Below are 13,045 nucleotides of genomic sequence, written 5' to 3'. Positions count from 1 at the left end.
AAATTCACGAACTTGAAAAAAGTGTGTGGCTAACGCTGGCGGCGACGCAGGCAGAGCGGCGATGTCAATAAACCAACTAACCAGCGACCTGCGGACCATGAATAGGCAAAAAAAAAACAAAAAGCCAAAAAACCCACAGAAACGAACAAACTTGTTGCCCTGGCACAGCAACAAGAAATTCGGCATTAATAGAAAATAAAAAAGTGAAATAAATCTGTGATTCCATCAGCCAAATCTCATGATAAATGTCCTGTGGTGAAACATATCACTTATCCCACAACTTCGGGCGGAAGTTGAAACAACAAGTTAGAAGGCTACTATCGAGTGTGTCGACGAAGGAATCATCCTGTAATATTTAGTAATATTTTTCCAATAATATAATAGTCAAAAAATAAGTTTAAAACTCTCGTTCCAAGAGAATTCTGCGCATACTTTAAAATTTCAAAGTCCCTCTTATAGTCCCGTTGAATATTATTGTCCGAAAGCAATATACCCCTTGAGCCCACGATTGTCGGATATAAAAGATATATAATAACAGCACTAGCACATGTTTCGCATGCGGTATGTGGGGTCCTACATCGTGTGCCGTCTCGTTCGCTCCATTGTTCCGTCTCCCTCCAAGGGGGACCCGCATGGCATACAAATGAGGGGAAGAGGAGCTGCTCCAGACATCGGACGCGTACGTGAGATATGATGAATAAGCCAACGTCCGTCCCCTTTTCCGGCGACCCCATCATAACTCACTCCAGTGAGCTTCTCCTCACATGCTGGCAGGTATTGGGTTTCTAGTACGAAGGACACACGGCGATTAGGAGAGAGGGATGCGCCAAAGCGGCCTCAAGATAGATTTATTGTCTGTGCGGATGTATAAAAGAGCCCCGACACGTTGACCAGAACGAAACCTTGAATACCCTTAGCAGCATAGAACCACTAAACGATGTTTTGATGCCAAGACTTCCAAGACTTACCTCATAATCTTTCCAGTGTCAGCCGTAGATTGCGACCTCAGGTCAAGTCCAACAGGTTTTTCTAAAAATAAACAAGAATCAATCACGTTTTAGTACAAGAATTATACATGTTTAGTCTTAACTTTAGGCAGTTAAAATCTTAATTTACTTTGAGCTTCCGAAAGCCCGAGCTATAAAGGCATAAATTGGTTATTTATGAAGCCCTACGTGTGTTGGTTGTAAAAGCGTAATTTATAATTAAGATCCGAATGCTTTCTTTTATTGAGGGCCAACTTGCTGGCAGGATAATGAAGCCATTTGCCAGGGTGTAAAAGCCCTTGAGTACACGCATTATTTCCAACATGTCCCTTGGATCTCTGCTGCTCTCTCGCCCACTTTTTTGTGTTTGGTTTGCCCTGCGAAACACTTTACGTTAATTATACACTGTACACAAAAAAGGAGCTTCCCTGCGGGAATGCTGGCTGCGAGCTGATGGGCGGCGGGTGGATGAGACCGCATTTGAAAGCTTTGACACTGCGGTCTGCTGCTCAAGGTGGGATTTCCTATGTGCGTGTGGGCGGCTCCCTTCTAATTGATGAACGCTGTTAATTATGACCGGCTTTAACTGTCACTTTTTGGGCAATTTCTCAGCTCAAGTGGTTTAATGAAAAGGGGGTGGTGGGTGGTCGGCCTCCTGCATGGTGCGGTGAGGGATAAAAGCCTGCTTTGCCACCTGAACTACCCGCAGAGCTTCAATTTGACTTTGTCAAGGGTCTTATCAGGGAAGCTCGAAACAGCACGAGTTTTTGGGCAGATCTTTGGTTTTCTTGACTTAAGCACTTTAACCAGTTTAACGAACACTATTCAATGTCATGATCCTTTAACGAGAATATATTATTTTAATTTTTAGGATAGTCTTGTGAAATTACGAAAGCAATGAAAATGTTAAAATATAATTTAATAATGACTTATTTTGATGGTACATTTTAATATTTATAACAGTTTACTTCATGGTGTTTAGAAAAAACCTACACTATAAGGAATTCTAGCCTTAGCATTTGCTAAACTTCCTAAGAACAGTTTTAATGAACTATTTAACTGACTTAAGCGTGTTTCCGCTGCACTTGATGATGGATCCACTTCGGATCAGCAATATCATCTTGACCTGTGAAGAGCAGACGGAGGAGGATAATTGCACCCCGCAGCTTTGTAGCCTTCCTTTCTGGTCTCCTCCTCGACGCGGTTCAATGCCGCAGCGTCTGTTCCAGTTGCCACTCCGTTCCCAAGCGCCCACAGTTCGCGATCTTCGCACGCGCAAAAAAACAAAAAGGGGGCGGCGAGGTCAGAGAGGGGGTGGCGGAACGGGGGGCGGTAGATAGGTTAGCTAAGCGTCTGTTTCTGTTCTTTTGTCTCAAACTCGTTTACTGGCTCTACCTAGGCAAGCATTTCAACTTTCAAAAAGAGCCAAAGTCAGCGACCAGGTTGTAGTACCCACATCTATGTGGGCTCGCACATAATGTGGTGTGGTATACAGTGTGTGAGTGTGTGTGCCTTGGACCCGTGACTCCGGCGAGGAGTCTTTTGTGTCTGCGCTGTTGGCCAAAATTCGCTTTGTTTTGCACTCGACAGCGCGCGCCTTCTTTATTACTATCTACCTCCTCTCGGCCTGCTTGCTTTCGAGAACTTTTTGTTCTTCTGGCCGGCGCATTTCCATCTCTTGGCGTTCTTGGTTCCAAGCTCTCGGGTTCTCGGTTCTGGGGTTATTCTCCCTCCACCCAGCTGTCATGGGGTTTTCTCCACATCGCGCTGTCCCTGCTAATGTCTTTGTTACCTCCATCTTTGGGGTCTCCGGCCGAGTGTGTGTTCTTTCACCTTTTCGGGTAGTGGAAACTTTTTTGGCAGAAGGTCAACGTGCATAATTGCTGGTGATACACTCTTAAAGCCAACGAACCGCGTGCCTTTCGACCAACGACTCCTTCTCACATCACCCCAAATTGCGATATTAGATGCGGCAAATTATTATGCCTCGTACAGTCAAAGCTCGCTAGCGGGGATAATTAAGTATCCATAACACGATTTTATTAGAGTTAAGGAGTTAGAAACTATAGTAGTATAGTATAAATTATTCTCATTTTATTTTAGGCATTCGTAAGCCATAAGATTTGTACATATTAAATATTTGTTTTATATTAAAAACACAAACATTCTAACACGTTTGAGTTTAAATTGTTCGGGTTCGTCTGCTTGTAATTTTTTGCTGGTCCAACGGAAATGGCACTTTTGGGTCGGTCCAGAAGTTTTCTTTGCCTTTAAATTCCGCCTTTCCCCTGCCCCATAGCCCCCTCCCCATGTTTTGCGCACCCCTTGATTATTTCTTTAATCAGATGTGGGAAGTTCTTTGAACTGAACTTGGCAAAAGCGACCTCCCTTTCTCTCAGGGGCTTTGGAACGTTTCCTCTGACGTCGAGTGGGTTATTCCACACTAATTTCCCCAAAGAACTTTGCGACGGAGACCCCTTCTCTGGGGAGAGTTATGTACTCTGGGCAATCGGAGGGCTAGGTCGGTCAAAGGTTCCGCCAGATTACCGATGGGGCCGAGCCCGGAAAACATTAGTTTTAGGGGGTGCCCCAGTGCAGGCATCGGGCTCAAAATTGAAACAATTAAATTATTCCATAATTATATGGACTGTCTATGCTGCACGAAGAGTTAAATGAAGGGAACTCCAGCTGAGAGCCACGCCTGCACATCAAGTATCATTAACCAGCTTTATGGGTTGTATTTAATTTGCAGTTGTTTGTACTCAAATGAACTCGAATTGGGCGAGAAAATGGGAGAAGTGGAAGGGTCATCAACTGAAGAAGAAATATTTAAGAAATGAGAACTATGCATAATTTGTTATAATTTTTTATTAAACATTTGGCTGTGTAAATAAAAATAAATTACTAAACAATGAATTAATTTTAAGACATATGATAAAACAAATTTTTTGTAAGGAATTAAAAAATCTAGGTTTTGGTTTATTTTAGTTATCTCAAACAATCAAACACAAGGATAAACTGCTCTGTATGGCGTTACGATCCCTGATTAACTTTAAGAAGATGAACAAGTATATCAAATCTATTATATGTCTAGCCTTTTTAAAAATTAAGAAGGAACTTAATTTTTGATATATTTTTACATTCCTTAGCTTGTATTACTTATTTTCGAAGTGTAAGCCAAGAGCTGCACAAAAACAAGAACGACAATGGCCAATCATCAAGAGTCATCGACAACAAAGCGGCAGAAGAATCGGAGAAGAACGTCGCCATCAGCTGAAGAATCGCTCGGATCGGCGGCAACGTCGACAGCGGCGTTGGCGTACGAACATTGACCTTCATTAAGCAAGAAGAAGCAGAGGAGGTAGAGCCCACTGACGGCAGCAACAACACTTCAGCCCCAGCTCGCTCTCTCAATCTCCGCTTGTGGCTGTTTTCATTGTTGTTTTGGCCATCAATCAGGCGGCGGGCTCGCTCGCTCGCTCGCTCGAATGCAGTTTCCTTTAAGTTCAGGCTTTCCTTCTCCCTCTCTCCCTTTGTTGCCCCCCTCCCCTACAACTGCATCTATCGCTTACTCACCGCCAACAACGGTACATTTGCTTACGTTTTTCTGGTTTAATAAGCACAATATTATTTAACACTGACATTTTACAACCAGGGAACACAAACGCCGAATGCAAAATAAGTTACACTGGGAGAAAGGTTTTTTTTTTGGGGGGTATTAACTTTGAAAATAAGAATTTATATTTTTTTTTGAAGTGTGGAAATAATTTGTGGATATTTATGTTTTTATAACTTTAAAGATATATTTTTTAGAGTAACTAAATGTTAAAACTTAAAAAGTTGAATAGCTCAAAGATATTTTATTACCATATTTTTTTTAAGTAATAACGGACACCATATTTTAAAATATTTTTTGGTACGTATCTTTTTTTGAATTTTAAATTTTCCTTAGAATGGTCAAGGTATCGGGTAAGAGTTCTTGGAGTAGAACACCTTTAAAATTCTGTACGGTTAGGCTGACATAATACCGAACTCCAATTTCATTAAGCTATGTTTTTTAGTTAATAACTCCAAGTAATGATTTGCAAGCAATTATTAAAATAGGTGTGACTTAACCCCATTTCTGAATAGAACCTCCTCAGTAAGCATTAATTTGAGAAGTATTTTTTTAAGTGTCAACTGGCGTCGCCGTCGCCGCCTACTGCTCTGCCAGCGCGAAACGAGCTCTGGGGGGCGGGCCCGGGGCGCGGGCACATTCACTTCTCGGTTTGAGCTGAATCACCATAAACCAAGAGCCACGAGTTGCGGGCCAGCGAAAGAATAAATAATAAGTGTCTTTGGGCGCGAAGAATGGGCGAGACGGGGGGTGGGGAGCCCGGGCCAGGCAACACAAGAATATCTAATAAGAAATCAGCAAAACCGAGTCGGAAAAAAACGTGTTTCTGTGTTTTTCGTTGTTATTCCTTACTTTTATTATTTTTTATTATTTTTATTTCGCTGGATTTTAATGGGTGGTGTGGCGAGGGAAATCCGGGAGGAGGTTCGGGGACCGAAGCGGTCAACTGAAGCTCTAAGCGCGACACAAAAAGTACATTGTGAAATCATTTCTATTTCCGAACAACAACAAGCACGCCAAAGAGCAGGAACAATAGGTTCTACAGAAGAATCGGAAATACTCGATAGACCAAATCCGGAATCGCACTTTTTCATCCCTATATGTTCTCTAGTATCGTCATCATGAATCATCTTATCAGCAAGCCTACTTAGCGTGTGGCGACTGAAACATAAATTATTTGAAAGTTTCTTTATAAAACACTTTACCATTGGAATTTATAAATTAAATTTCTGTTTTAAACAATAAAATAAGTTCACTTCCGCAAGCCGATGTTTATATACCCTTGCAATTATAAGAAATAATCAACATTAGTAACACCATTTAAAGTTTTTAAGGATTGTTGCTAGCTTTTCTTTGAAAGGTATATGTTAGAAACGTCAGATTTTTATAAAAATTATTTCGAAAGTCTTAAAAATATAAAACATGATTTCCCCAATATAATAATTTATTTCATATTATTTTCCCACCAATTTTCCGATCGTATGGCAGATATATGGTACAGTCGTTATTTTCAAGCGTAGGAGGTTATATGTTAAAAAACACCAAAGATTTAATTTTTTTAAATTTTTTTTTCCGATAATTCTTATTGCAGCTATAAGATATAGTTGTCCGATCCGACTTATATACTACCTACTAAAAAAATAACACTTTTTGAAGAGTTTCAGCCCGATGAAAGAGTAGCTTGCGTAGAAACGGACGGACAGACGGACGGACATGACTAGATCGACTTTATAGGGTCGGAAACGTCTCCTTCACAGCGTTGCAAACTTCTGACTAAAATCGTTGTACCCTCTGCAAGGGTATAAAAATGTGTATGATCCGATCTAAAATTATATTATATTTCTCCTTTAGAACCGGAAACAAACGAATTTATTAGGATTCCAAGTTTTGCCGAAAATGTTATCAATAGGTTTAGAAACATTTACCAGAGCGTCTACTGTACATGTGTGCAACTGACTGCCCACAAAGGCATTTGCTTTGTTTTATCAGCAATTTCAGTTTCAGCTGAACTATACTCTGAATATTTCGACATACTTTGTTTCAATATGGACTCGAGTCGTCGGGCTGTGAATACGCGTGCTGTTCTTTTTGCCCGCTCTGTTTCTTATGGCCCGCTGTTATTGTTATTGTTGTTAGATTAATTTGCTTTAACAGCTGTCTTGTCGTCTGGTCTGCGAACACACAAATATACTCGAAAGCCAAACAAAGTCTCAGACAATTCCGAAGACTCCAAAGGCGAGCAGCGTGTGAACTTTTTGTGGGGAGGAGCCCAGTGCAAGAGCAAAGGCGGGGAAGCTTCCAACACCAAGTGCAGGAAGACCCGAGGCTGAGAAGAATTCAAGTTGAGGGGAAGAAACAAAGAAAACAGAGCTCTAAGGGAATCCAAAATATGGCTACAGTGAAAACACATTAATTTAAACTTTTTACTATACCCGAAACATACATAGGTTTTTTAGAACTATAAAGTTTTTACCTTTCATTTAGATTCTTCTCTTCTCTTGCTTGCATGTTACAAATGACGTTATCATTAACGTTAACGTTATCATTATCCGAGGTTTACTGTACTCCCTTAGTGGAAAACTTACATTTTCGAACAAAACAGCAAGAGCAGCGAAAAAGCCAAAAACATCACATTAAATAAAGAAACACATGCTGCTGTTTATATTCCAAGAAAATCGCACAAATGGAGCTTGAAGGAGTCAAAATTCTCCTAAAAGATTTTGGCTGTGATAGTGCCCCTCGTCTTACCCGCCTCTAAAGACTAAAGACCCCGGCAGAGCTATTATGATAATGGAATCCAACTTAACAACAAAGGCCAACCTGTTCAAGCAAAACGGAAACGTAGCTCCGAACCCATCCCAAAGCTATTTCAAAACAAAAGTTTTGACAAAATTCCCACGAACCCTGACTTCCCTGACGCCCCTCGCCCTGCCATTTACAACCCTCTTTACAAGACCCATAAAGATTCATTTACAAGACAGTTTTCTTGGGACTATTTCCCATTTGCATGCGTTAAATTTTCGCATCTTCATGAGGGACGCAAGGAAACAGGACACGGCGACTGATACGAACCTGAAACTAGAGGGAAAACTACCCCTTACGGTTAGCAGGAGTAAATGACCTTTAATAATGTTGTTCGGCAAATTTCACGGACACAATGAGAAGCGGAAAACAAAGACGGAATGGTTACAGGAACCGAGAACCGGTCGTCCTCCCAAATCATTCAACTAAAACCCATCAATCTGTATACAAGAACCACACCCAAAATAACTCTGCGGAGGCGGGGAGGGCAATAAAACCGTTTTATATGCCGTACCCCCCAAAGGTGAAATAACACTAAAACAAAAGCTGGGGGAGGCCCTCTCTATAGAGAGTGCAATTAAAGGTGCTTCTTGACTTTATGCTGCTGTCATAAACTTGTAATCGAAGACGACGCGCCTACACGGGGAAAAGCAAAAGTAATGATCCAAAGCTGTTCAAATTCTTTATCAAAAGAATTTTAAATGCAATAAACTAATAAGTAATAATTTACTGTTAAATATATTATTTTAAAAGGTGAGTACATAAAAACTTTGCATAGCTGAATGTCTAGCAAGTATCATATGCATATAACAAAGAAATGGTTTCCTTACATATACATAACATTTTCTTTCACTGTAAACGTACTTTGCAGCATGCACACTTTAATATATGAAAATCGTAAAAATATAATATACAAAAATTCATAAAACTCCCTATAAAGGTGTACGCCAACGAGCGGAGGGCGTTGAATCCGAGGCCATTCCACCCTCAAATCCCGTTCAACATATGAAAATCAAATCAGCGAGGGTTGCCATTGTACTATGCAAACAAACAGATGTGCGTGTGTGTGTGAAGGGGAGGAAAACCTGTGTGTCTGCGTGAGGGTGGCCTGGAGTAGGGGGAGGGGCATGGTTTGGGGGTCTTCCGTCTGTCTGGGGTCAATGCACAAAAATGCGTAGAACGTGCTAGTGTCCGCCGTTTTCAACAGGGGGTTGGGTTTTTGCGTTGAACTCTGCTGGAAAATCGTTCACTTTTCGCACTCACCAATACGCTCCCGCACGCACCCACACAACCACGCACTCGACACTCACACACTCGCACGCAGAACTGATGCTGGGGGCTGGCCCGAAAGTTTGTTGACCCCAAAGCGAACAGACAGCAATGCGTAGATGAATATATATTCCGTACAGTGGGCGCCCGCCAATTGTTCCCGGCGCTGATTGCTTTTCGAAGGTGATTCTCGCTTCTTATTTTAGAATAATTTGATTTTTAAAATCGAACACCCATTTGGGATCAAACAAAGAACGGGTATTTTAGGTCTAATGATAAAGTATTTAGTTTAAACAATTCCCAAACAGATTACCTGCTTTGTTTGGGAATATACTATGGTGTTCTAGACATATTTAAAACCCTTTTAAATAGTTGGTAAAACCCATATATGTATGGTAACATTACATACAAATTTGTAACTTTAAAAGTCTTAATTTTGATGCATTGAATAATTGAATTTATTTTCCAAGTATTTGAAAGCAAACAACTGTATACCCTTGGACCAACTAAAATTCATACTTTCGAGTGACTACTGTATTTGGTGTTCCTGTATTTCGGGGTAAGATGCGTTCCCCTTTCTTCGCCGGCAGTCCAAGAGGGTTGATTAGCGCCACCCCTCCTCGCCCACCACCCATGTGAGCGCAGACCTCAAGCTACCTTCCGTCCTTTCTTCCATCCGCCCGGCCATCCAGGGCATTAATAATATGGCTGACATGACTATTTATTTATTTGCAAGACACTTTCCCTAACGCAGCCGAGGGGAAAGTGGCAGCGGCAGCTGTAAAGTTCAACAATAAAAGTGGGAAGGCAACGGAGCAAAAGGGAAAAAGTGAAACGAAAACGAAATGAAACTAGGCACAGGACACACGGGGGATGTGATGTGATGCGAGTCCTTTGAGGCCAACAGCAACCACCACCGAGGGCAGGAGCAACAACAGCAACAACAGCCACATCAACACCCATCGGTAATACGGGCGATGGCAACAGACGGCATCGGACACATTTTACGGCTGCTCTACGGCGTATTATGCAAATCCCTTGGAGCGTACTGCTCAAAAATGTACCAATAATACCCGAATAGAATGTGCATTTCAATTGAAAACCACAGGGACCGCTGCCGAACTTCCCCCGGCCACTTCCCTTTCGGTTCACCTGCAACTATGTCCGGAAATCAAAAGACCTCTTTGAGTTCCGGAATTAAATATAAATCTTAATACCGAGGAACAGCACACAGGAGTAAGGATCTTTGCATTTTACTTATACTATGGCTATTTAGCTGCCTAAACGACGTTAAATATTTTATGTTAAATATCCCAAAACAGGTAAAAAGTACCTAACCGCTGTTTCGATGTCAGATCCTAACTATAAAATACATTTATTTAGAGATTTGTTTCATCCTAAACATACCAAAACTAAATTTAAAACTGTAAATATATTCATTATCTCTTAGATTATCAACAAACGATCCGTTGTCCCAATCTCTATATGTACATAAGTCTACTTTAATATATTATCCTCCGTTTGATATATTATCCTCCTTACAAGGCAGATGTACAGCAAAACATATAACCGATTTTCCTGATTGGCAATTAGTGCTGAAATATCTGCAGCCCGGTGTCCTTTTAAACATGGCAAATTCTGATACCCTATCGAAGGCCATAAACAAGGAAACCCAAACAAAGAAAGAAGAGAAAAATGCATGCGAAGGTTTTGTTTGTTTTTTGGCTCTCTGCCGGCGTCGCTGCTGCTGCGTCTGGGCTGCGATCACGCAGCCATAGAGAATCAGAAAGAAAGAAGGAGGAGGGGGGAAGGCGCTCGCCTCAGCTTCCTTTTGACTTGCTCTTCTCACACAGGAAAAAAAGTATTTCAATATTACCTTATTTTAAATCCCTTTTTTAACGGTTCAAGGCACAGCTTTACCAATTAAATTTTTAAATAAACGGATTAAGAAAGGTATAGTCTGGTAATACCTCGAATTTGATCTAAATAGCTTTAAAATATTTCTCTTTGTGTACTTTGTCTGGCCACCATCGTTCATTTACTTGGTTTTTTATGTTGATTTTGGGAATTCTAAAAATGCAGCTTCATCCTTTTGCGTCTGTCTCTCCTTCTCTTCTGCTCTGCCCTCCCTCCCCTCTCCTCATCCTATTCGTGGCCCGTATCGAATGCAGCCGGCAGCAGATGACAGGTTTTTTGCTCTCCTCCGCCTCATGCTTCGCCGTCTTCTCCGGCTCTATGGCACTCCCCACCTCCTTCGCGACTCGCTGCACAGGATGTTGGAATATCACGTTGTCGTGTCCGTGTTTCCGTCTGTTCCTTGTTCTCTGTTCGCTGTACTCCGTTCAGTGCTCTGTGCTCTCCACCTTCTTCGCCTTGTGGCATTGCCACTTTGCCTTTTTCCTCTGCTGTTGAACCCGGCTCCCCTTTGCCCCCTCCCTCTCGTGCGCCACCTTCCATTTCCTTTCGCCCCCAATCTCCCTGTGTATTTTATTTTATTTCATTTCCTTTGGCTTTCGCTGTCTGCAGCATCCTTGGAAATTTCTGGCACAGTGGGCTCTCGAAAGAGAAGCGGGCGCTTTATCAATAATATCCAATCTAAAGTTTTTTGTCTCAATTGTTATTCAAATTTCCTAAAAATTCATTTCAATTCATATTCATGAAAACACCCTGTGAAAATCTAGATATCAAAATAGGTAAACATACTTATTTATGAACGTTTTTAGCTTAATACGACCCACTGTGGCTGTGTTTCCAGCATCCTGTCAGGTATTTTGTATTTTAGTAGATTTGTGCAATATTCATGGGACAATGAGGAAGATATTCCACTCTAGGGAGGACTCACTACCTTCTTTCCCAATCCACCTTTGCCATTTTTTCGCATTTCCACAGAAAGAAAATATGTACATAGATATAAGCATAGAAAACTTAAGTTTGGTAACCAACAGAAGCAAAAATCTATTTCTCTTAGATTTTCTTTGGTACACCATATGTATAAATATTTATTTTACGTTGATCAACCAACTAAACGGCTACAAAAAGTTTAGTATAACCAGAAAGCAAGGATCAATTAACATGGATAAATAACAGAAAGGCGATCAAGAATCTGTATAACAATTGAAATATGAATAACCATAGATCATGGGTTTTTTTTTAAGTGTATTTAGAATTTTCTGCAGGTTTGCCTCTTTTTACTTTGTTGTAAGTTGCAGTACAATATTACAGACGTGTGCGAAAATTGTTTACGAATCAGTTTCGCGAGTAAATGCTAGGGAAGTTATTTTCCCCATATACAGGGCCTTACAGCGGCGTGTGTATGGTTTATTTACACGGGCCCAACGAGACTCCCTGTTGTATCGAGTTCCCAGAACCATTTCGCACTTCTCTTTCCTCTTTTCCTTCTCCTCTTTTGCGACGATCGTGACGCTTAAATGCAGTTCATTTGTTGTAACCACTACAAAGCCAAAATAATTGCCAACTCAAAAAAGAAAACCATAAAAATAAGAATAGAGTTGGCAGAGTTGGCCCAGGAGAGAGTGAGGGGCAAAGCGCGAACCCCTTTTTCGGCCAGGAGAGAGCAGCTGCCTCGCTCTCACACACACAAGTAAGGCTGAAAAACGCCGGCACCGAAACACACATACATACATTGCAGCCCATGTAAAAACAAAAACAACGCGCAAAAAGGGCGTCCAGCATAATGGGGGAAACGAAGTGGGAATGGAACACAGCCTAGACCAAATTGCAGCAACTGCAAATTGGGGGGAACGCATGGCGCCAAACGAAACGTGAGACACTCGCACTCACACACGTGCGCTCAAAAAGCGATTATTACAACACAAGCTTGAAAGCGCGTGGGCGCCGGGAGGGGGAACGCATGAGATAACGGAACATGCTGCCGCATTAGTCACCACCAAAAGCCAAAAACAAATGTGTACGTGCGAGCAACCACCAAACAAATGAGCGCAAAGGAGCCAGCAGGATGCCGAAAAAGAAGGAGAGGGGCAGGAGAGGGAGCATAGCAACCAGTGGTAACAAATTACAGTGCTCATTGGCTAACAGCAACGGCAAAGGTGCGACAGAAAAAAGTTATCCACTATTTAAGGAATATACAAAAAAAAATCCTAAATAAATAAAAGGTTCGAATAAGTTATACTATAAAAATCTTTTAACTTGAGTCGTTCCTATAACTTGCGTATGTATGTACATAAAATCAAATATGTTTTTAGGCTCTGAAGTTGTTTCGAAAGCAATTGTTCTGCTGAAATATGGTTCCAAATTTATAAAAGAATTTTTTTTATTTACTGTAATTTTTTCACTTATAATCTCGCGTTTCTTTATTCGAGTTTCAACAAAAAGCTGAGCAAATAATTGTTGA

General features: G+C 41.2%; 1 protein-coding gene across 1 annotated transcript in view; it reads right to left on the bottom strand.

The window, feature by feature from the left end:
• The window catches only part of LOC108033632 (brain tumor protein), a 40,099-nt gene that overhangs the window by 26,076 nt on the left and 978 nt on the right, over window positions 1-13,045 (bottom strand). The window contains exon 2 of the mRNA XM_050885575.1: window positions 969-1,029. The gene's annotated coding sequence lies outside the window, so the exon portion shown is untranslated. The remainder of the gene's footprint in view (window positions 1-968; window positions 1,030-13,045) is intronic.

The sequence above is a fragment of the Drosophila biarmipes genome, chromosome 2L, assembly GCF_025231255.1.
Source record: "Drosophila biarmipes strain raj3 chromosome 2L, RU_DBia_V1.1, whole genome shotgun sequence".
Taxonomy (NCBI): Eukaryota; Metazoa; Arthropoda; class Insecta; order Diptera; family Drosophilidae; genus Drosophila; species Drosophila biarmipes.
This window is presented reverse-complemented; position numbering and strand designations above follow the sequence as displayed.